Genomic DNA, 26,593 nt, shown 5'->3' on the forward strand with positions numbered 1-26,593 from the left:
ACTTTACGCTGTTTTGCAACTGTTTATACTTGTTTTATGGTTATTGGATTTTAAATGGCTTTATTTCTTGTTGTGAGCTGCCTTGGTTTCCAATCCTACCTCACAGGGGTGTTGGAAAGACTCCATACACGCACACGCACACACTGCAGATGTATAAATACATACAGCCCATATAATAGTTTATTGTCAAACCAGTTGGTCATTGCAGAAAAATCAGTATTAGTTTTAAAAAAATCAGTATTACTTTCCTACAGAATAAAAACTGTAATACCTAAGTAAGCCCTGCCTACTTGCTTTAAAATAGGACTGGAGACAGAAAGAGTTAGAACACAAACATAATTCTTTTTTACATTCACTCCAAAGTCCCATTGATTTTCAGCACATTCATAACATGTCTACTCAAAGTAAGTCCTATTGAATTAATTGGGATTTACTTTGGGCATATGGGATTAGCATTGCTTTTACAAAAAGCAAGTATTGGGAAGGTTTTCAAAACACTGCCCAAGCTCTGACTCTGCACACAAGAGGAAAAAAAACTGAAATGTATATACTTACCCAATTTATGAGATTTTCAGATAAACTGGGGGGGGGCGGCGGGTGAAACCACCATTTTGTTTTCTAGACACTGCCTCAGGTCAATGAAACTGAAACATAATCCCTGATTGGCTGCAATGCTGAACGGGCGGGGTTAAAGCTACAAAGTGCTATAGTACAGTACTGTTTAAAGAAAGATTTAACAGTCGAGGGGGGTGGCTGACGTTTTTATGTATATCTCGAGAACCGGACCACCTAGAAACTTAATTTTTTTAAAAAATTAAAGCTGGGAATCCGGGCCACATAAGGGACTAGCCGGGCGCCGGGTGGCATGCATAGAATCCGGGTAAAACCCGGCTATGCGGGCAACATGGCAACCCTAGAATAGGGCGTCTCCTAACAACTCTCAGCACCTTTCACAAACTACACTTCCCAGGATTCTTTGGGAATCTTTCCTTCCCCTCCCCTCCTCTTCTAATCCCCTCTCCTTCCTCCCCCCCTCCTCCTCCCCTCCTCCCCCCCTCCCTCTTCCTATCCTCTTCCCACCATAGTCAGTTTCGCCTATCGTAAACATGATGGCAGGGGAGTAAATCCCATTTAACTCAATAATCATGCAAATCATCAATCAATTCTCAGCAGCCTTGCTGAGGATCCCATTTCTTACCTCCTGGATTAAAAAGCAGAGAAATTCACTAATAGGCATAAATAAACCTTATGGTTTAAGAACATACCTATAGTCAACAGATATTTTATCAAACTTTAAAAAGCAGGGAAATTGGGCAGCTATAGTGAATGCACCAGGGGAGCAGGAGACCTGTCCTCCTTTCTGAGATATTGTATTGCCCTACAAATTTGTAAAAATGCAACCACAATTTGGGTTGGTCTTTCACAGTCCAATCCACCTGCTGTGTAGCTTGGAAGAATTTGGTAACGTGCCTCTGAGCATATGGTGAGTATAGCATATGGTGATTATAGCTGCCCAATTTCCCTGCTTTTTAAAGTTGGATAGAAATATCTGGTGGTTATAGGTATGTTTTTAAACTGCAAGGGCTTTTTTGCCTATTAGTGAATAGAACTTAGACTATATGAATGGTTCATAAAACATATTCATAGACACATTGGAACATTTCTGAATAAGTCTTAGATTTATGAAAGCAATATCAGAAGAAACAGGCATTAGGCCATAAACCCATTTCAAGCCATAAAATGGTATCCTAAAGATAAAATGAATTTATCAAAGTTATGTTTCATTTCAGTAATGATTTTGGCTAAAACGGGTATGATCACACCAACCATTAGTCTTGCTGTCGTGTTCAGTGTATCAAATTTCTAAGTAGGAATCTAACATATGGTGTCACTTTTCTCCTTTAAATTACCACAGTCATGTATGTCTTCATAAATGGCCTCAACTGTTGTGGCATTATTTTTATTAATCTAATTCTGAGGAACAGTCCATTCCAACACTCCCAGCTGCAAAAACTACACAAATCAGCTCAACGTTCTCCAGGAAATATATGTTAAAGGACTGGATAGTCTTTAAACAGATGTCAGAAGTAATTACCATTGTAAATGAAAATAAAGTTAAGATGTGTGCCATTTCCTATTCCTTTTATTATTTTGACCTGAAACTTACCTTTCCCTTATGGATCTGCATAGAATCATTAATAAAATATTTGTGTTTTAACAAGGGAACTCTTCTCCAAAGTTTATGTGCCTCCAATGTATAATAATCAATCTTCTATAACTTCATTCTGATAAACCTTTCATTTCTTTGAGTAGTTGTCTGAACCTCAGAGGAGCTGCTGATTGACAGCATACAAGCAACATGGATAGAAAATGGTCAGTCATGAGTCTTGTAACCTAAGAACAGTCAGCTAGTTGGCCAACCTTCTCAATAGGCAGCCTACCAGTCTGCCATTAAAACCAATGGTAAAATTCCAATGGATCTGAATGGCACTGCTCCAAACCATTTCTGACTGTTGCTTCTGTCCTGGGATATCAACCCTAGTTTATGCTAGCAGAGTTGTAGGTTCTAGCTAGCACACATGAATTAACAGTCTCCGTAAATGCCCTATTTGCCATGCACCAATCTTAAGTGAATAAGCAGTAGCTCAGTAGCAACCAGTGTGGTGGAGTGGGGCTGTGGAGCTGCTCCTTCAACACCGGCATCGCTGCAGCTTACCTGGATGGGGTACAGCTGGGTGATGATGAGATCGAGGCTACATTAAGGCAAGAGTACCAGATTAGCTCCACCAGTGTGTCAACATAGGTAGTTCTGCCCTTATCTTATTAGGACTCCAAAATTAGTAGTAAGGTCTATTAACATTTTATACCCTAAACAAAACATTGTGATAGTTGAACAAGAAAGACTAATAATGCTTGGAAAAACAGAAGGAAGTAGAAAAAGAGGAAGGCCAAACAAGAGATGGACTGATTCCATAAAGGAAGCCACAGACCTGAACTTACAAGATCTGAACAGGGTGGTTCATGACAGATACTCTTGGAGGTCACTGATTCATAGGGTCGCCATAAGTCGTAGTCGACTTGGAAGCACATAACAACAACAATAGCACAGGTGAAATTGAAAAAAAAGACATGGAAATCTTAGATCGATGCAAAAATGTTGGTTAACGTTTAAAAGTTTCCCCAGATTTTTTTTAATCCTACCCTTCCTTTAAAGAGTTCATGGGAGAATGCATGGGTCTATCCCATTTTATTCTCCCATTATGTGAAGTAGGGTATGTTGGTCAGTGAAGCATGCTGTGAGACTCACAGACAGGGTTTTTAGCAGAGAGAGTGAAACCTGAAGCAGAAGGGTTAAGCTGTGAGAACAGAGCGCCAGGTTTGCCAAGGTCAGTAGCTGGCTGGGAAGCCTGATAAGGTGGGATGCTTGGAAAAACTCAGAGTGGGGGAAGAGCTGTCTGTGAAGAGAACTGTGTCTAATGTCTTTGCCTAGTAAAGACTCTTACAAGAAACTTGCCTGGCCTGGCTTATTCCTGTTCTATGCAACTCTTGGATTCCATGCTTGTATGATCTATACACGCACACGCAACAGGGTATGCTCTATTTGCCATCTTGTACTATAATCTATAGTATAAATTATGCCAAATGGTTTTTTTCCAAATTCAACAATGATTTAACCAAGAAGTGTGAAATTTAGCCAAATTCTGTCACAATTTTCATTACACGGAAGAGTCCTGTATCTCTCATCCCTCTTCTGTATGACCTGATCAAGCAAGAATTGCCAAAGCCAAGTGTTTGGATCTGATTTAAATAGTCCGCTGATGCTTTATTTTTAATGTCACCCAGTGGCATCAATGGTATGTTTTTGTTAACTGTGATCAATGGGGCTGTTTTCCTAGACCAGCTATGCAAATCAAAATCTGTTGAAAATAGCAAGTGAGGGACAAACAAGAGATGCATGCAGAGTGTCTTTGTTCTCAATGACTATTTCAGTGCTGTGTTTGTTCATGTAACATTTTAAAATATAGGACAAAGATGATAATCTTCCCGAAACCTCAAATTATTTATGATACTGTGTGTCCTGTTCTCACTATAAATTTTACTGTGTCAATTCACATTAGATTATTTTATAATACACTCAAATTGGTTTTAACAATGGCCATGATAGAGGAAAGTCTGTTATGTTTTCCCCACTAAAGAGTAATGTTGGTCTGAATTTCAAACCACTCTTTTAGCCAGAATTGTTCCTATGAGACCCTGAAAACCACAAGAGCCACTCAGCAGCCAATATGTCCAACTTCTTTTCCTATAGTTAATATGGGTTACAGCAGCCTTCCCCAACCTGATGCACTTCAGATATTTTGGACTACAACTCAGAATCTCTGACCAGTGGCCATGCTGACTGGGACTGATGGGAGTTAGAGTCCAAAACATCTGGAGGACACCAGGTTGGGGAAGGCCAGTTTACAGTTAAACACTGAATATCTAAGCAAACATCAGTCAAGCCTGGCATTGGAAAGTGTTCCTATTACTTCAGTATCTTTCTATCCACTTGAGTATTCCATCCTCAAATGTCATAGGTATCTCTAGTGGTTTTATGATTATAAAGGTAAAACCCACAGATTTTACTGTTTCACATGTTAACACAGCATTCATGTCAGCCAACCACCTATATCTTCTTACCAAATAAAATAATCTCAAATGGAGCTACCCACAATCCTGACGATAGGATTTAAAAACAAAAAACTAGGTGTGCATTTTCTGTCCTATGTTTATGTTTAAACAGTTGTGGCTTCTCCAAAAGAATCCTGGAAACTGTAGCTTGTTAAGGGTGCTGAGAGTTGTTAGGAGAACCCTATTCTCCTCAGAGAGCTACAATTCCCAGAGCAGTTTAGCAGTTAATCCCTCTTCCCAGGGAACTCTGGGAATTGTAGCTCTGTGAAGGGAATAGGGATCACCTAACAACTCTCAGCACCCTTAACAAACTACATTCCCAGGATTCTTGAGGGGGGCACTGTTTAAAGTGGTATGATACTGCTTGAAATATATAGTGCAGATGGGGCATAAGTGTTGCTGTCATGAAGGCTGCAGCCTGACTCCTGCATGGAGATGTCCAGGTTGCCTTACCTCTGCTGAAGTCAGCACTCACAACAGAACAGTAGTTTATGTACATTATGGTTTATTAAGCCAAGGTTCTTGGTTTATTGTTATGTGTGAATGTGGCCATCTCTGCATTAGTGGTTACCCTACATGACTGCAGTTTCTGCTTGCGGAAAGAACCTACACACATTTACAGTTCAGTACAAGCAGATGTTGAGGGCAGAAAGTTCACAGACATTGGGGTGGGGCCAAAGGGTTCAGTCATGTGACTCTACTCCACATTAGCTGTATGAGTGGAAGCAGGTTTTTTAATAGCCCTATTGAAAGATGGAGTATTGCTGAGGCAATAAAGATGGCAATGTAGAGATGTGGGTCACATTCACACAATACATTTATTCCACTTTAAACAGTCATGGCTTCCCTCAAAGTATCCTGGGAACTGCACTTTGTTAAGAGTGCTGAGTGTTGTTAAGAGACCCCCTGTTGCCCTCACAGAGCTACAGAGAGTTTTCGCAGAGAGGTTTAACAATCAATCCCTCTTTCAAATGAGGGGAATAGGGGTCTAACAATTCTCAGGACTCTTAACAAACTACATTTCCCAGGATTCTTTGGGGAAAGCCATTACTTTTTAAAGTGGAATAAAAAAGGAATAAATGCATTGTGTGAATGGCCATGGTTACCTTGGGAGTGATTATCATTATAATGCTGTGGCATGTTCAGGTGAATTTTTTGCATGTTGTACATGATACTGTGTCATATATAAAATGATTTTCTGTGTTCATCATAGAGGACTGAGACTCCATTTTGACAGCTTGAATGACAAATATGTTTGTTTACCATGATGTAACTTCCTTAAAGGTTAGGGTTATTTACCTTCTTCCTCCCCCTTTGTCTGGGGTTTTTGAGATTTCTGCATATTCTCCACTGATCTCTAGCAGAGAGAGCAGCCAGATGTTCTATTCAGGAGCATCCTCACCAATGACTGAAAATGGACTGAGACTACAGATTATTTCTGTCTAAACTAGAGTGTATGTTTACTTAAACATATGAAGGTTGTGAGTAAATATTATTTTATTCTTTTTACCTAAGAAGATTGTCTCTGTAAGTTATTCGGTTAACTAGTATGTTTGAGAGAAGGTGGGACTGGTTATTCTCAAATTCCGCTGTTGCCTTTATACTTTGCTAAGAAAACAGGACTACATACTGTTCCTATTTCATTTAACCAAACAGCATACTTGTTTGAAAGTATTGTGATGGTTAATTAATATCACACATTATACAATCAATAGAACTTACTGAACTCTATACATTTATTGCTATGTTTCACTATAATGAGTACAAAATGTTTGCAAAAACTGTTTGGCTGAATAAGGAAAGGTTTCCATGCAAAATAGCCCAGATTTTAATCTGAAACTTTGTGAGGTAAATAAAGGGCTCATGTGAAAGAATTCAGGATTGGGAAGCACCCTTTAAAATAAAATATAGAAATATTTTATATGTTTAGATAAACTTCCACCCAAATGTAGCTTCAGCCATGTACCTTACGACATAATTTTTTGTCTATTAATTACTTTTGCATCCTGCCCTTCCTTCACTGGGGTTTTGCATCATATGTGGTTTCTATTCTCACAACAACCCTGAGAGGTATGTCAGGGTGTGAGATGATAACCAGTCCAAGGTCACCTAGTGAGCTTGTTGGCTATTTCAGTCAAAATCCCTTAGAGTCTAGTAGCTATGAGATGGCCCGGGGTGGGGGGGGACAGGGGAAAATGGGTAAAAAACAGGTGGTTGTTTTTCAGTTTTTCCAGGTTTTTTCCCAGGCCATCACATCTCTAGGGACTAGTTTAAATAGGTATCTTTACCACACTTCTTGAAGGCATCTGATTTGGCCCTGCTAAAATTATGTCAATTTTTTATGTTCTACAGGTCACAAAACATTTCTACACACAATAGCGCAGATCTCAGCCATGTACATTATGAAGTAAACCCAAAATTATTGGGGGGGGTGTTCTTGGAAGGTACAGCCTACATTCCTACAAGCTACCTCAAGCAGGCTCATGTTTCTTCTATACATAGACAAAAAAGTCCATCTATTTGAATCACTGGAAATATGTACCTTATCATCAGGTAGGGAAAACTGTCACAGATTCTTGCTCTATAATTGCTAGACTGTGTTGAAGAAAGTTACATTCCTGTATTACTTATTTGGCAGTGAAAGTGGCTGAAGTGTTTCATTCTGGCTGCATTACCCAAATGTAACACTCTGGGAAAGTGCCTATAAACGATGACTGGTTTACAGCAAGCTACTTTTTCCTACATGCTGCCCAGCTTAACAATGTGTCACATGTGGTCTTTAAATACTCCCAAAGTGAGCATGGGCTTTGTTTGTGGAAATCTAGAGGACAATGGCTCATACTCTTAGAAAACAAAGAAGAGCTGTCTAAGCCGATTTGTGGCTTATACTGCCCCTTTTTGGGGCCCTCAAATGAAATGGAGAAATTATCATATTCTGAAATTGATTTATTCACTATTATTGTTGTTGTTGTTGTTGTTGCAGAAGCTAGACATAATACAGAACCCATATAAGATATAAGCAATTTGTAAATGCTTCAGTGGGGTTTTGGCCCAAGGCTGGTTTTCAAAACGAGATTATTCTGATGAGTCACTGGGACAATTCCAGAGTAGGCTGAATTGGACTTCTAACATGAAGGGCTTCAACATGAAGGGCTTTAACATGGACTGTTAGCTTGATTAAAGTTAGAAAGGAGTATCCCCCTTGCTGCTTTTTCTTTTAATTCAAATTTCTCTTTGCTCCTTACCTACTCTATGCCCTTCCTTCAGCTTTCATGCCTCAAGGTTCCTTGTTCCTTAGCTTCCCTGTGTCTCTGAACCTCTTCCAGTCCTCAGCCCTCCCCTGTGCAAAGGTTTAATCCCAGCCAAGCAGGAACTTCCCATTCCTCACAGAAGTTGCACTTAACATCATTTTGTTCTTGTGCAACTGTATATTTTTGTACTGTCATAATTACAAGTTCAGCCAATCAACAGCAGGCACTTCACTGCACAATTCAATTCAGATGGGCATTCTCCAATTGACTTTAGTGTTTTTGATTTTTTAAACAATGCTATAAAGCCTTGAAATCTTGATTCATCCAGTTTGTTGATTTTCCCCCCAGGAACTGAATTTCCTGTAGAAGACATTGATTTTGTCAAAATGTTTGCAGTGAACCAAACTTATAAGATCAGGCCTGTTGCATGGAAGGCAAAATACACAGAGACCCTATTCAGAAAAATTGGGTCCTTTATAGATATCTATCATGTGATAGGATTAAATCTTCTAATAGAGGAAAAACAATATTATCAGTTATTCCTTATATGACCAGCACATGTCAGTACTCATGGGATTCTTGAATGCAAGCTAGTCTTATTGAACAGATTTGTTCATAAACACTATAGAAATTGTGATATTCACTGTGAAACACATTTCTGGCATTGCTCTATGATTATGAGCAAGTTAAAGACGATCTTTTAGTGCTGTGAACCTCTTTTTAAAATTTTATTTTATTTCTTCACACTCTGACGTGTCTGTTTGGATACACATATGTTTCCATTGGCTTCTAGCCAATTCACTAGCATTACATTAGTATGATTGCTTACTTGGTACATTGCCCCCCCAAATGTTCTACATGTTTTTTAACATGGCAAAAAAAACACCAGAAGAATTTACTTACGCCCTTGAGAAGAAAAAGACAACTCAGTGTTATGGATTACATGACAATTAGATAGTGGCTGTCAAAGAAACTCAATATGAAATGCACAAACTATTATAGGAAAACTATGATTAAAATAAAGCTAGTCTTCATCATATGGCTTGGAAGTTCTTCAAATTTACATTTTAATGGAAAAGCTGGTTTTAAATAACAGCAGGTGTAGCCAAGAGTATTGCTTAGCCAAGAGTATTGCTTAGACTTGCAAGTCTGGGGGCTTGGAACTATGCTAAACTATAGCCCCCTTTGCACATATACACCCACCAGAGTGAGAATCATTTTCTCATGAATCAACCCCTCATCACAGGAATGCATGTATGAGTATTCTAGCCAAGTCACTGGGTCTGATCATGTGGAGTCTTTCCCATGGGATCAGGATAATTCCTGCCAGCAGGGTGCCGGTTGCATAAGAAAGAACCTTATGATTTGCCCTACCCATGTAGACTCACTAAAGTTCAGATTCCACTCTGTGAAATTGTAATAATTATTATCTATATACTGCTAAGAGGGTTTTGGGGAACAATATAACACTGTGCATGCTAAAAGTCCTACATAAATGATAAATAATGGGTATCCTGGGGGGCACATGAGCGTGCTGAGGGAAGTAGCGGGGCACCACTCAGGCTCCTTTCCCCATCCCGCATTTTAAGCCATTAACTCCCAGCTATTGAGTGCTTTTAACTTACTGACTACAAGGAACAGGTGTGATATGCTGTCTAGTACCTCTGGAGCCAAAGAAAGCATAATTACCACTTTCTTTAAACTGCTGACCGAGATAAACAATGGAGATGTTAGCTTAGCAGTAGCTTCTAAAATGGTGTCGAAGGCCTCCAAAAAATGCTAAAGAAAGCCAAGGTGCGAGAATGGATACAGATGAGGGATCACTTGCATTACATATTGCCTCCTTACACATGGATCTTATAAACAGATGGGATAATGGTTTTAAATCCTTGGAAGAAAAAAATTCCACCTTAGCGGACATGTGGACGAGTTAGCCAAGACAGCGGGGGAGGCTCTATATATTGGAATACAACATACTGATCAGAGCTTGGAAAAGTTACTTTTTTAAACTACAACTCCCATCAGCCCCAGCCAGCATGGCCACTGGATCGGGCTGATGGGAGTTGCAGTTCAAAAAAGTAACTTTTCCAAGCTCTGATACTGATACTATTAAACATCTAATAAAGAGCCAAAGAGACCTACAGAATTGCCTCGATGATCAGGAGAATCATGGAAGAAGAAGGAACCTGATGATCCGTGGTCTGAAAGAATCAATAGCTCCAGAGGATATGGTACAATTTTTATTAAATTGATGGCAGGACATTCTCCCTGAATATAATGTTGTCCGTGAGGACATTGAAAGATCACATTGGAGTCTAGGTCCCAAACCTCAGGAGAAAGCGCCCCTGAAGAATGTGATTGCGGCATTTTATAACTATGAAAAGAAAGAAGCCCTGGTGAAAGCATGGTTAACGAGCAAAGTCAAGGAAGCTCTTAGAGGCAAAAAGTCTTCCTTCAGAAAATGGAAGTCTTGTCCGAATGAAGAAAATAAAAAAGAACACAAACTCTGGCAAAAGAAATGCAGGAAGACAATAAGGGATGCTAAAAAAGAATTTGAGGAGCACATTGCTAAGAACATAAAAACAAACAACAAAAAATTCTATAAATACATTCAAAGCAGGAGACCATTTAGAGAGGCGATTGGACCCTTGGATGATAAGGGAGTCAAAGGTGTACTAAAGAACGATAAGGAGATTGCAGAGAAGCTAAATGAATTCTTTGCATCTGTCTTCACAGTGGAAGATATAGGGCAGATCCCTGAACCTGAACTAACATTTGCAGGAAGGGATTCTGAGGAACTGAGACAAATAGTGGTAACGAGAGAGGAAGTTCTAGGCTTAATGGACAATATAAAAACTGACAAATCACTGGGCCCGGATGGCATCCACCCGAGAGTTCTCAAAGAACTCAAATGTGAAATTGCTGATCTGCTAACTAAAATATGTAACTTGTCCCTCGGGTCCTCCTACGTGCCTGAGGACTGGAAAGTGGCAAATATAACGCCAATATTCAAAAAGGGATCCAGAGGGGATCCCGGAAATTACAGGCCAGTTAGCTTAACTTCTGTCCCTGGAAAACTGGTAGAAAGTATTATTAAAGCTAGATTAACTAAGCACATAGAAGAACAAACCTTGCTGAAGCAGAGCCAGCATGGCTTCTGCAAGGGAAAGTCCTGTCTCAGTAACCTATTAGAATTCTTTGAGAGTGTCAACAAGCATATAGATAGAGGTGATCCAGTGGACATAGTGTACTTAGACTTTCAAAAAGCGTTTGACAAGGTACCTCACCAAAGACTTCTGAGGAAGTTTAGCAGTCATGGAATAAGAGGAGAGGTCCTCTTGTGGATAAGGAATTGGTTAAGAAGCAGAAAGCAGAGAGTAGGAATAAACGGACAGTTCTCCCAATGGAGGGCTGTAGAAAGTGGAGTCCCTCAAGGATCGGTATTGGGACCTGTACTTTTCAACTTGTTCATTAATGACCTAGAATTAGGAGTGAGCAGTGAAGTGGCCAAGTTTGCTGACGACACTAAATTGTTCAGGGTTGTTAAAACAAAAAGGGATTGCGAAGAGCTCCAAAAAGATCTCTCCAAACTGAGTGAATGGGCGGAAAAATGGCAAATGCAATTCAATATAAACAAGTGTAAAATTATGCATATTGGAGCAAAAAATCTGAATTTCACATATACGCTCATGGGGTCTGAACTGGCGGTGACCGACCAGGAGAGAGACCTTGGGGTTGTAGTGGACAGCATGATGAAAATGTCGACCCAGTGTGCGGCAGCTGTGAAAAAGGCAAATTCCATGCTAGCGATAATTAGGAAAGGTATTGAAAATAAAACAGCCGATATAGACTTCCGGGAAGGGTGACTTCGCTTGTGCCTGCTTTTGGGACGGGCTCCCGCCTCAAAAGAAGCTTATTCAGATATAAATCAGTCAGAACATTTTTTTTTTGACTGATGAAATTTCTCCCGGGCAGGGAGAAACGTAGAGATCAACCTCAAAAGCCTGTTTTTGTTGGGAGGACTGGATTTCATTAATTTATGAGATAAGGTCCAGCCAACAATGCCGGACGGACTTCCGAACAAGCTCTATCTGCTTAAGCGATACGTTTATCTTTTCTTTAAAGAGAGAACGGGCTAACAGGCAAGCACCCTTCTTTCTATTATTTTTTTTACTTGGTTTAAATTGTTGCAGCAAAAGGAGATTTGTCAGATTGATCGGCTTTGGACAGCTTCTGGGTGAGCTATAACTCTTCTCTGTTATCCACGAAATTAACAGCTTATCTCTGTTTCTGTCGCAAAAAGCTGTCCTGGAAGTGCATTCTAAAGATATACACAGAAGAGGGATTTCTATTCCTGATTTCTATTCCAAGGAATATTATATTGTCTGGGACTATTCTCTTTTTGGTCTATTTTATTTTGACGAATCTGCTTCTTCACGACGCCACTAACTGTTTTGATGCTGGGAACTAAATTTGTTTTGCATTCTTGAACATAGAGAGATAAGGCAGGTTGCTCTATTTATACTGTGATGTCATCAAGCCTGGAATATTAACCCAATTGTTGCTGAAATAAGAAGTGGTTCTTCTTTATTTTTGTTTTGCTTTGTTTTCGTGGTTTTAAAAATGGCAATCAAGAAAGTGGCTGAGAATCTGGAAGTAACTATGTTTCAGAAAATAATGGATGAGATTGAGATAACGAAACAAACCCTGCGACAGGGTAGTAAGGAGCTGAAAATTGAACTGAGCAAAATGACGCAGGAGTTTAAAGAAATAGGGGATCCTGTGAGAGAGGAGAATGAGATCAGAGATGAGAAAAGAAAAAATAAAGGGAAGATACAAGCCCTGGCGATTGGAACAAATGTGGAATTGGAAAAAGATCTGGAGTTTATGGATTTTAGAAATAAAATCTACTGTTTGGAATTTAACGTTATCTCTGAAGAAATTAATGAAGATATTAGAGATAAAGTTATCAATGGCTTGGATAATCTTCTGGACTGGAATGATGTGATGGAGCTTGATATAGAGAAAATCTATGGAATTAACTGCAGCCATGTGACAATGGAAAAACTCTTAAGAGATGAGCCAGTGCATTTTGTAAAAAAGAAGAACACAGATATGACCTTACAACAGTATTTCAGCAACTTATTCAGAATGGATGGCAAGAAAATATTTGGGATAGAGGAAATTCCCATCAGACTCTTATTATATGACTATGGCTACAACAGCAAGATTATTATGGAATACTGATAATGGAAGATTGGACACTGAAATTACTGGACTTAACAGGACTATTGAAGATGGAAGATGGAACTAATAGGGATAATGGAATAATGGCTATTGAAATTATTGGACCTAACAGATTCTGATGAGATGGATTAATCGAAATGTTTATTTGGACTATGGTTATGACAATAAGATTATTATAATTATTAACGAGATGGATTAATTGACATGTTTATTTGGAGAAAAATTGATAGATATATTTCTTAAAGAATTGAAACCTCTCTTTGACTTTTTGTGGAAAGAATAAAGTAATGTTTATGAGATTTGATGATTAATTAAGATAACTACTGGAGGAAAGTGATTTTATAATATGATTTAAGAGACAGGATTGTTATATATTGTAGACCTATAACTGATTTGATCTGTGACAAATGGGAAGTCAACATTTTATTTTTTTTTGTTTAATCATTTTTGTTTTGTTTTGTTTTTTGTCTTTGAATGTTTTATGATTTTGTTTTGTATGTTTTATGAAAATTTGAATAAAAATTATTGTAAAAAAAAAAAGAAAATAAAACAGCCGATATCATAATGCCGTTGTATAAATCTATGGTGCGGCTGCATTTGGAATACTGTGTACAGTTCTGGTCGCCTCATCTCAAAAAGGGTATTATAGAGTTGGAAAAGGTTCAGAAGAGGGCAACCAGAATGATCAAGGGGATGGAGCGACTCCCTTACGAGGAAAGGTTGCAGCATTTGGGGCTTTTTAGTTTAGAGAAAAGGCGGGTCAGAGGAGACATGATAGAAGTGTATAAAATTATGCATGGCATTGAGAAAGTGGATAGAGAAAAGTTCTTCTCCCTCTCTCATAATACTAGAACTCGTGGACATTCAAAGAAGCTGAATGTTGGAAGATTCAGGACAGACAAAAGGAAGTCCTTCTTTACTCAGCGCATAGTTAAACTATGGAATTTGCTCCCACAAGATGCAGTAATGGCCACCAGCTTGGATGGCTTTAAAAGAAGATTAGAGAAATTCATGGAGGACAGGGCTACCAATGGCTACTAGCCGTGATGGCTGTGCTGTGCCACCCTAGTCAGAGGCATGCTTCTGAAAACCAGTTGCCGGAAGCCTCAGGAGGGGAGAGTGTTCTTGCACTCGGGTCCTGCTTGCGGGCTTCCCCCAGGCACCTGGTTGGCCACTGTGAGAACAGGATGCTGGACTAGATGGGCCACTGGCCTGATCCAGCAGGCTCTTCTTATGTTCTTATGTTCTTATGAAAGCACTTCATACACAGGAAAGTTTGGAAATAGAGGGTCAAAGGATTATGCTTTTACACAACTTTAGTTCTGAAACCCTCCACCACTGAAAAACCAGCTACAGACCTGCTTTGAGAAGCGTGGTGAAATATAGATGGGGATTGCCTTTAGCCCTCCTAATGGAGATTGATGGCTCAATACAACAGACAACAAACAAACAGGAGACGTCCTGTTTATTAGCTCTCCTGAATTTTCCCATCACCCTGGAATGAGGAGGATTTGGAGGCGGATGACTTGGTCAATATGGTTCTTGCATGGGAGGACTGGAGGAGATTCCTTCAGGTGGCAAAATGTAGATGCCGCCCTAAAGTAACATCAAACTATATCCCTCTATTCCTCTCCCACAAAAGAGCACCGAAAGGAGCACCAGATAAAATGTTGCAAAAAGAAAATATTTATATGCGCAGCAATATGGCATTTACATAACTGAAAGGTTTATATGATATAATTAATATAAGGATAATATATAAATAGGTGTATGGTTATTGAGACTGGGAGACAATATGGTGAGTAATTTGGGTTTTGCTGGTGGTGGTATAATTAAATGGCAGTTGATTATTTTTTAAATGTCTGGTTTTCAGTGTGTAACATTAAATGTTAGAGGACTAGGGGACTTTATTAAGAGACGGAGGGTCTCTGAGCACTTATGTGTTCGGAGACCAACCGTAGACTTTTTACAAGAAATGTATAAAGCGGGTTGTTGTAATAATAGACTGCTTTTTCATTCATATTTTGATCAACAATGTGTGGCGAAGGGGTCTTCCCACTCTCATGGGGTGGGTATTGTATTGGCAAGCTCTGTGGATTTTCAGTTACATGTTATCTGTAGAGACCCTGATGGAAGATATATTTTTGCTGGAGAATTGTTGAAGGGCAGGTTATTCACAATGGCATCAGTGTATGCTTCAAATACATGTCCATTCTCTTTTTTATGTAAAATTCTTAAAAAAATTACCAAAATTTGCAAAAGAAACTAGTCTTATTATAGGGGGAGAGTTGAATACGGTCTGCGATGCAAATATAGATCGATCCAGAAAGGGGGCAGAGAGGGTCTATAAGACAGAGAAACCAATTATTATAGCTATTAACATGATTTAATTTGTCTGATGCCTGGAGACAGGCCAACCTGGGGGTCAGAGATTATTCATATTTTTCTTCAAGGTATAAATCTCTTTCCCGGTTGGATCATGTATTAATATCTTCCTTCCTGCTCCCAAATTTGTGGTCAGCAGACATAATGCCAAGGACAGTGTCAGATCATTCAATGGTTGAAGTGGTACTTCAACATTTGCAATCCACCCCAGCTCATCCAACCTGGAGGTTAAATCCAAATTTAGTTGCCTCTCAAGACTCAGCTCAAAATATAACAACAGCATTAAAGGAATATTTTGAAGTTAACGTAACTCCAGATATAGCATTTACAACAGTTTGGGATGCTATGAGAGCAACAATCAGAGGAGTATGCATAGTAGAACAAGCAAAGAAGAAAAAATTGCAGATCCTATTAGGTCTCAATTATTAAAAGATATATTGAGTCTGGAACAGCTTTATAAACAAAGGGGCTCTAGAAGGATCCTGCATATATTAGAGATCAAACGTAAAGAACTTGAAGCCTTGGAAATTAATAAAATTGTAACTTCTTTACTGTATGTTCAACAACGGTATTATGAGGCAGGGAATAAACATTCTAAATTATTATCTAATGCATTAAAAAAGAAACAACATTTAAATAAAATATATGCTTTAAAAAACAAATCTGGCAAAGTGATACGTGATTGGGAAAAGATTAATTTAGAATTTGCTAAATTTTACCAAGAATTATATAACTCTTCAAATCCATTAAAACACAGCATAAAGGATTATTTATCAGGATTTGTTCCAAAAAAATTAAATATTGATCAACTGTCCTCTTTGAACTCTCCTATCTCTGCAGAAGAGATCAAAATAGCAATAAATCCTCTTAAAAATAACAGAGCACCAGGACCTGATGGATTTGGGAGCATATTCTATAAAAAAATAGAGATATCTTGATCCCTAATTTGGTTTGATTATTTAATGCAATTTGGACTAATGGTCAAATACCAAATACATGGCATGAATCAAGAATAATTGTAATACCCAAACCATGGAAACATAGCCCCCAAGTGGAAGCATACCGTCCAATTACCCTCTTGAAGCAAGATCAGAAATTGTTTATATTCATTCTGGCCTTTAGGTTAAACAGAATAGCTTTGCATATTGTACATTTAGACCAGACAGGTTTTATACCTGGAAGGCATATTTCAGACCCTATATGATATTGATGTTGGGTGCCCCTCAGGATTCTATGGTAGCACTTAAAAGGAATTGGATACCTTTGCACAAATATCAGGATTAAAGGTAAATTTTGAAAAATCTACTATTATGTTCCATAGATGTCATCCTAAAATTCAACTGAAAGTCTGTAACTTCTTAAAATTGCGCATGTGCAGGACATCATTTAGATACCTGGGGATTCAGATTCCCAAGAAACTCTCCAAGTTGTTTTACCTGAATTATTATTCATTAATTAGGAATTTGAAAATAGATATTAGTAAATGGAGTAAATTAAACTTATCAATTTTAGAGAGAATTGCAGCTCTTCAACTGAAAATCATGTCTAGATTTTTATACTTATTTCAAACTCTCCCTGTCACCCCCCCATCAGGATGTCTTTTGGAAATGGCAATTTTTTTAAAACTCATTTGTGTGTTTTTTTTAAAAATCCTAGAATAGCAATGAAAGTATTTTATAGGAAATCAGATGGAGGAGGCTGGGGGCTGCCACATTAAGCAAACGTATTATGAGGCATTCCAGCTTTGGCAATTGGCGTTTATGATTACTAAATCAAATAAAAGTTGGATATCATTTGAAGAAAAGATGTTGGCTAATGGACACTTATTGGGATTTCTGTTTCTGCCCCAGAGGGAATCAGTAAAAGCTCAGATAAACAACCCTTTTGCCCACTCGATGTTTCTTGTGTGGCAGAGATGGTGGTCTAAATTTGCCCCTATGTTCTTACTATTGATCCCGATAAGTTCATATCCTGATTTGACTGATAGCACCCTGCATGGTAAAATTAAGCAATGGGAAACAAGTGGATATTATAGAATAAAAAATTTCTTTATGCAGGGTGCACCGGTGACAATACAACAATTGAAAATTGATATCCCAGATTGGAATCTAAACTGGATACAAGAAAAACAAATGGCACACTTTCTTTGGGATGCTAATTTTAAATTACATGCTACGAGGTCACTTACACAATTTGAAATGATGGTCCTGAATCAGGGTTTGACAGGGAAAGGTATAGTAAGACTTTTTAAATAAAGTCTTACTGGATACTCAAATAGGACCTCTTCTTTTCCCTAAACAAATATAGGATGATATTAAAATAAAAATAGAGGTTAAAAAGTAGGAGGCATTATGGATGCTGAAATCATTTAAATCGGTCTCCACTAAGTTGAAAGAAATGAGTTTAAAAATATATCATAGATGGTACAGAACTCCAGTTCAGATTGCCCAATTTACATTTCTAATGAATCTTGCCTGCTGGAGAGGGTTTCAGGAAAAAGGTACATATTTTTATCTCTGGTGGACCTGTCCCCGAATTCAGATTTTTTGGGGGGAGGTCCACAGAGAACTTCTCAAAATTACAGGGGAAAAGATTATATGTTCTGCTGAGTTATTTCTATTATCCATATTTGAAGATCAGAATGTGAATATTAAATTTAAAGAATTGGTATCTTTATTGCTTCTGGCAGCATGACAACAGTGGTTCAAAGATGGAAAGAATTAAAAGACCTGAACATATTGGCATGGATAAAAAAATGTAAGGAACATTGCCTTACTAGAGAAAATTACCCTTTCACTTCACCTCTTTCGAGGATTGGAAAAAAAAGACAACTTCAATGCTACATGGTGGAAATTTGTTACATATGCCTCAAAACATGATTTACAAGGACATTTGTCGGCCGCAGCAAAATATATATGGTTAAGCTAAAAAAACTTCCTTTTAATGGTATGGTTAATCATACATTAGTTCTGTTTTTCTCAGGGGATTGAGGGTGGGAGGGAGAGGGGGGGTTAGTTTGCATTTTGAAGGGGGGATGTTAAAACATAAAATATATAATGTATAGGGTTACTACAATTTAAGGTGAATTATGTTGTAATGTTTTAAATGGAAAAGTTGGTATATGTAAAGTGTAAAGAATTGTTCTTTAATAAAAACCCGATTTTGATTTTAAAAAAGAAAGAAAGAAAAAGCCCTGAAAGGGCGTCTGCCATTTCCTTGACTTATTTTAGCGCCATGCAGCGCCTGGCACACCTTTTGGGCTCTACATGTTAAATCAGAAGCAAGAACAGGTCTAGCTGTAATGAGAAGTCTGACACTAGTGACAGTAATAATTCCTTTGCCTGTTGTCCTGTGTAATTGCTAAGCCTGAAATCTTCCCAGTATGCTGATCACACTGCTTTATTTGTGCTACTTAGATGTGCAGGCATGCAATCTGAAGCATGTGTACTTCCAAATAAATATGATGCAGGGCAAAAAAAAAGTTTTTTCCTCCGATTATAGTAAACATGTCCTCCAATTATAGTAAACATAGCTTTGAAATAATGAATTGCCCCAAACACTGAAAACAAACTTCTTTCCGAAATTGACAATAGAACGTGCATGTCAACAATTGTGCAGAAAGAAATTCAGCAAAATACTGTTTCCCCTCCTTGCCAAATGTATCCTTGAAGTTCCTTTGCAAAAGAAAACAGTTATTGATAGTTTTTGGGCTGGTCTAGATGTCATATTATCATTATAAAGCAGTAAGTTCAAAAGTTCATACCATATGTTGAGAACTATCTTGCCTTACTTCTGTTGTATAATCGTTGCTTGACAAATGTCAAGATTGTAACAAAGAGGACATACTTGGCAGATTTGTACACACAGGAAATGTTAAACTAAAACACAAGGCACTTTAACTCACACTCCCTCTTTATTCCCTCCTCTGGTTCCTCAGTTCCCTCCAACAAACATACAACAATAGTCAGACTTCAGACCTGCATACCAGCTCAGGTTAATCTGACCTCGGTGACACCTACCACCGTAGCTCTTGAGGAAACATGATTCTGATGTGCATCAATCTGGAAATCCTGTGACAACAATTCTATTCCAACTTCTCCATGACTACATGACAAGAAGACTGGATCACATATGTTTTCATGATTGTGGCTTATCTCACTCAGTTCTGAAGATGCACTGCTGTCATTAATACATTTTTTCAATGATAGATCTTTTCTTACACTCTCAAGCATCATGAGTGAAAGCTTCACAATGCTCCCAAAATCATTTATGAAATCTAGATGGCAATTTAAAACTTAGAATTAGAGTAAGGAGGCAGCAGAGAAGGAAGGCAGAGGCTCCTAAAACTTTAATCTGTCTGAGAGAGTAATAGATGGTGCTTGCTTGGTCTGAATCTTTTAAACAGATTCTTACAGAAAATCAATAAGGCTTTGACAAATATAAGCAAATGTGTTCATTAAATTGCTATGAACTACACATGACAAATTAAATCCATTGACCAATATTCTTCTGTTCACTCAGGTAATTTAAATCAGCAGTGGTCAGTATGATAGATGGATTCAGATGACCCATTTGTATGACAGGTAACAGCGCCATCCTATGCATGTCTACTCAGAACGTAAGTTCCACTTTGTTAAATAGGGATGGCAGACAGGAAAACAGATTGTAGCATTAGCTAACCATAATCAACCTTTTCTCCCACTGACGATAACTTGAATGAAAGGAAAAAGCTATGATGGAAAGAGTCAAAACATAACAGCTAGCAACAGATAATTGCAGTCATCAGCCATACCAGCCTGTTTTACCAGTTTCCTAGTAAACCATGGTACTATTCAATAGAAATGATCCAACAATTTCATTGGATCAGCGGGTTCTTGTTAATGTGCTTGGATAACAAATAGAGAGCTGAAATGTGCTGCAATTGTATATATGGATTTATTAATTCTTATATGTGTTTATTCAGTTTGAAGCCCTGAGAACTAAAGGTGTGATTTAGCTTATTATTATTATAATTATTTTCCAAATCTTTATTAGCATGGGCTAAATGTGGAATGGGTAGGGCAAGAGTGTGAAATTAACCCCCTTAGACACACACTTCCGGTAATAAAAAGCTGAATTGGCTAGAAGCAAGGCCTAGTGAAGTCTGTAGCCATATGAGCAATATTAACTTCTATGAACAAAAATGCTCATAGCATGGCAACCACAAACACTTTCATCAGCACCTACAGGAAGGGGCTTTTAAAAAAAGTAAGTCTCTAGCCTTCCGAGAACAAATGTTGTGAAGCAAAATGTGCAGATACTCTTCTAAGCAATTCCTATGCAATGAACCTGCCTGGCTGCACCTGACTGTTAGTATTGTTAGCTGGAGTATAGTCATGCAGAGTCTCAGAGGGTTTTAGACTCCTTACTTTTTTGGGAACCACGTCCCAGCAAGGTCTCTATGTCTCCAGTGTCCTGTGAGCCAATCAGCATGAAAGCGGAGTGCGCTAGCCACTGAGAAGAGTTTTCCAACTTGCTTCCTTGTCCTTTCCTGCTGATTGGAGCTACTCAAAGTGAAAGGAGGTGAGTCAGCCACTGAAAAGACTCTTCAGTAATTCCTGGGCTCCTAGTGGGAGGACGGGCGGGATATAAATCAAAGCAAGCAAGGAAGCAAGCAATATATCTGACAGTGAGAAAGGATAGTCAAATTGTGACAGTGATGCAGAAGCAGAAAGCAGTATTCAAGCTTGGCCAGATTATTCTACAATCTTAGAAGATTGTATAATCTTAGAAGGGAGAGTGGCTGTGAGGGGGCATGGCTATGACTATCATGAAGGAACCCTGTGCTTCTGAATTTGCCACTACACTACTGGTTGTTAGTCTATGAGTGAAGTCATAGCTATGATTAATAAGTGAGTTGTTTGGAAACTAGGCAATAGGAATCCCTAAGAGTCCTGAAGAGCTTCTGTCCCCTCCCTCCTTTAGTGCATTTTTCCTGCTTCTGTCTTATTTTCTAGTAGTCCTTGGAATCTTGATACTTTGCCCTTTTAACCTAGGAATTAGGATGCATCTTTCCTGTGGTGGGTTAGTCTGAAATCAAGTAATCTCTAGAAGTAATTTTCTGCAAATGCTACTACACATTAAACGTGGGTGGGTGTATAAAAAAATCCTCTCCCCAAATGACAAATGCAAAATGTGAAAACTTTGCAAAAAGGCTTTGGCATGTCTCCTGCTATGCAGGAGCGGATGTCCAGGCGCTCATTAAGAATTCAGTGGATAGTTAACATATAGTATAATGGTATACATGTCTACTACAGAAGTAAGTATTTTTGTGTTAAATGGGGCTTACTCCCAAGTAAGCAGATATAGGATAGCATCTTAGGCTTTGATTTAGAATTAGCATTGTGGAAAACAGGGTTCTTGTGCCTTTAACAACTGTAGCTCCACAATCAGGACCAGAAGGGCGTAGCTGACTTCCCATGGTAAACATGAAGTTGGGGGGGCAGAGAAGCAGTAATGACTGTACTCTCTCTAATATTGTTATGCCATGCCCCTATGGTACCCACTTTTTCTGGTGCCCTCCACACTCTCTCAGGTTTTCTTGGATTATTCATATGATTTTCCTATTCAAGACAGAATTCTACCCATCAGATATGGCAACTTCTCTCAAATTATCCATCCTATTGATAGATAGAAAAGGGGGGGATTTTCCAACAGTGTCAGGATAGCCAAAAATGAAATCTACATATATGGATCTACATATGTGCCAGACATTATTCACGTTATTAATGGCCAGTGAAGTTGAGGTGCATATTATGAAACATCTTCGAGGGGAGGTCTGAAATTCTTGAACAGTCTGGAGCAGGAATGGAGAATCCGTGGCTGAACAACTCTCATCATCCCTGACTATTAGCTAAGCTGATGGAAGCTGAAGTCCAACAACGTCTGGAAGATCACAGGATCTCTACCCTTGGACTGGAAGGAGACCAAAATAAGAAAGTGTACAAAAAAATAAAGTAGATCAGGAAATTCATTCTTACTTTTCTTTCTCTCTTTTTTGAGAAATTCCATCCCAGCCCTACAACCAGGTTCTACATGGTAACATTGTGAAATGACTAGAGCTCTTTTCACACAGTCTTTCAGTAGAAAGACTGCTCCCAACCCCCACATGGTTATCAGATTTGTGTGTGCAGAGTCTATGCATACACAATTTATATATGCATGCACAGGCTTTCTCGATATGATCAGGGACCCTGCAAAAAAAACGGGACCCTGATCATCTGAAGAGACCAGTAGTGTAGTGGCAAATTCAGAAGTGCTTGATCCTTTCATGATAGTTACAGCCACACCCCCTCACAGTCATGTCCGCTTCTCAGATTATACAACCTTCTAAGATTATAGAATAATCTAGCCAGGCTTGAATACTGCTTTCTGCTTCTCTATCACTGTCACCATTTGACTGTCCTTTGTCACTGTCAGAGATATTGCTTGAACTACTGAAACTGGTGTCTACACATTTATCTGCTGCTACCAAACTGCTTGATATTATAGATGGAATGCTATTATAGGGATTCACTGTATCTTCTTCTCCAGTTACAGAATTCTCACTCTTCACAACTTGGCTTTTTGAAGTAGGAACTAATAGGAACACCTTTCACTCTGATTGGCTCTAATCAGCAACAATCAGAAACAAGGAAGCAAATTAGAAGATTCTTCTCAGTGGCTAACACACTCCCCTTTCATGCTGATTGGCTCATAGGACTCTTAAGACATAGGGACCCTGCTGGGACCTGGCTTCCAAAACCGTAAGGGGTCTAAGACCCTCTGAGACCCTGGGCAACTATACCCCTGGAAGAGAGCCTTCACACATTAAAGCTTTATGCATGTAGGCTTCTGTGATCACAGGCACAGTCAACTTGTGCAGGTTGGAGGCAGGAACAACAGATTGATCATTCTTCCCCTGCATCAGGGATGGGGAACCTCTGGCCCTCCAGATGTTGTTTAACTATAATTCCCATCAGTTCCATCAAGCATAGCCAGTGGTTAGGAATAATGGGTGTTGTAGGTCAACAACATCTGGAGATCCAAAGGTTCCCCACCCCTGCCCTACATGCTTTCAGTCCTACACAGCTGGAACACTGCATGAAAAGGGCAAAAGCTTTGGCTATGGGGTGGTATACAAATGCAATAAACAAACAAATAAATAAATGAGATGAGCCAAGATCCTCCACTCTTGGCAGGACAGTAAATACCTTTTCCAGCTTATTGTAACCTATAAGTCATTTGTACAAAGCAAAGGCTACAGCAGGGATGGGGAACCTGCGCCCTCACTGATGTTGTTGATCATGCTGGCTGGGGCTAATGGGAGTCCAACAACATTTGGATGGCCATAGGTTCCCAAACTCTGGCCTAAATCAAGTTCTCAGGTTGTTATCTCGGTACTGATATCTCTATGAGGATGGAAGAAAAACAGATTGAAACAATCCAGTGGGTTTTCAATGCCAGCCATGCCTGAGATCCCAACATTCTTTAGAACAGCCTAGATGTTAGAACAGGATGCTCGGACAATCTGCTGAGTCACTAGTTCTCTTGGGAAAGCTTAGTATCAGAACATACTGGAAGGCTTGGCAGGCTTCCCTCTCCCTCATAGGCCAACAGTATGCTGGGAAAGATTAGAACCAAATACAGTCCCATGATAACTATCATGGATTATTTTCTGTGTCAAGGGTTGTTTCAAATAAACCCCCTTTTCCCAAGCTTGCTATTTTTTAAAAAGCAAGAAGTTAAAAGTGTTGTTATATTATAGCCAACAGCTCAGACCAAGAGTGTGTAAATCAATAGGACACCAAATTTAACACACTGAATTGGGGTGTGTGTGTGAAAATCACTTGAACTGATTTTATATTCTATCACAAGCCTACCAAAACACACTTCTTCCCCGCTCTTATTCTTGTTTTTATCTTTTCACTTTCACTCAGACAAAAGTAACACAGGGTTGGATCCAGAGTTGTGCTTGATGGAGTTCTCCTAGTGCTGAAGAAAGGGGGTTCAATTTTTGCCAATTTCTCCTTCCGCCTCCTGCCGCCTACACCTCCCAAAAAGCTGCTCTAGAGGACTGGGGGATGCTTCAGATCAGTAAGTAGAGGGAAGGGAGAACTGGCGAAAAGCAGCTGCACACTCTCTTCCTCCAGTGAGGAACCTCTGCTAGATCTCCATGCCTTCCCACCAGCAGCCACTTTGGATCCAACCCAGAGTCATATGACTAAAGACTAACCCGTTTATTGTTACATAAATGTTCATAGGCTAAAGTCCATTGCATCCCCACACACAAAATGCATTCCTTAGTTTTCAATGGAAAGATACCAGGAAGCTGAGCAGCCTCCATTCATTTCAGGGTTCTTTGTCAGGAAGGAATGTCACAGGAGCAAATGGAGGCTGAATGTTGGCGGTGGGTTGGTGGAGTGCTTCCTTCTTCAAAATGTAATCATTCATAATTTTGGAGAATATATACAATTCTTAGCTGAGAATGTCACTGATTGGCAGTAGCTCTGGGGCTGGCAAATTGGTTTCACACAATATAAATTAATAATAATAAATTAACTTATGAAATTCACTACCTCAAGTTGTGGTGATGACAGCTTCTAGCTTAAATTACTTTTTAAAAAGGTTTTGGTGAATATGTGAAGAATAAGTCTAGAAAGAGCTATTAGGTATGGCTGCTAAATAGAATTTCCAAATAAAGAAGCAGTATACCTCTATAAAACCAGATGATGAGGGAAAAGATTAGGGGAGTGGGCTGTTGCCTTCATGTCCTGCTTGTGAGTTCCCACAGGGCAGCTATTGGACAGAAAATGCTGGTCTAAATAGATAATAGTTTGATCCAGAAAGGCAATTCTTATGTATAAATAGATAATGGTTTGATCCAGAAAAGCAAATCTTATGTCCTTAGCAATGTGAACAATAGAACATCCAATCACCAATAATCCATGCATTGGATAAATCATATGGATGTAACTGCCTGCCTGGAAACAAAGACCAAAGATGCAGTGACTTAGGTTCTTATCTCCTGGATCTGAGCTGGATGTCCCAAAAGCACCATGGCACAGGGTTTCATTTTGTTTTTAGGCTGTGGTCCCCCACCCCAATCTCTTTTAATCAAATATTTTCTACTACTTTCTCCCACCAAAGTTTCACTAGGTGGCAGGATTCCTCTGTCTCTTGCAAAACAACAGTTGCATTCACGACATATGGAGCTTTTCTTCCCTCTGTCCAAGAGATATCTGCTAGTATATTGCCAAAATGTTTAATGATCACAGATCATGATACATATATTTGATATTAATTCATTGATTTCATGAACTGCCTAGCACCACTGTTTAAGAAAAAGTCTGCTGTCTACTCCTCCCACACAGAATGAGGCAATGTTTCTTGTCCACAAGAGGATAACCTTGTAAACATAATAAATCTTATACTTCCAAGTAATAGTTTTGATCTAACAGGGTTGAACAAGGGTTAAAGTTTGATTTGGCAGTCCCTTCAAATAGAAGAATACATCATATTCTGTTTTGAAGAAGCAGAAGACAATGAAAGAGCCTCATTATTCTCTTTTCCTTTCTTATAGCTATATAGTGTAGCTTGATCTTAGGCATGTTTACTCAGAAGTAAATTTCACTGAATTAAATGGGGCTAACTCGCAACTGTGCATAAAATATAGTCATGCCATATGGTCTATGTCTCACTGAATTCACCGGATCTTACTCCCAAATAAGTTTGCTTAGCATTGCATTGCCCCTTCCTTGTAAGTAAATATGCACACGATTGGGCTGCCTGTCCCTTACCTTCAAGTTAAGATGTCATGATTTAAAGTAATTAATTCTAAATCATATGGACATGGAATTGTAGTATTCAATGGTAGGCACAATTTGTTCCCCAGACACAGCATAATGCCACTGTCATTAATTCTCAGAAGTATTTTTTTAACAAAACTTATATGACGTTTTCATATGAAGATGCAGACATTCTCAGAGAAACTTGTTAAAATTCTCACATCATCCATGATG

At 38.9% G+C, this 26,593-nt stretch overlaps 1 protein-coding gene across 1 annotated transcript in view; it reads right to left on the reverse strand.

Annotated features, from left to right (window-relative positions):
- Positions 1-26,593, reverse strand: part of SYNPO2 (synaptopodin 2) — a 170,421-nt gene that overhangs the window by 142,992 nt on the left and 836 nt on the right. The window lies entirely within an intron of this gene.

Source organism: Rhineura floridana, chromosome 9 (genome assembly GCF_030035675.1).
Source record: "Rhineura floridana isolate rRhiFlo1 chromosome 9, rRhiFlo1.hap2, whole genome shotgun sequence".
In the NCBI taxonomy this organism is placed as follows: Eukaryota; Metazoa; Chordata; class Lepidosauria; order Squamata; family Rhineuridae; genus Rhineura; species Rhineura floridana.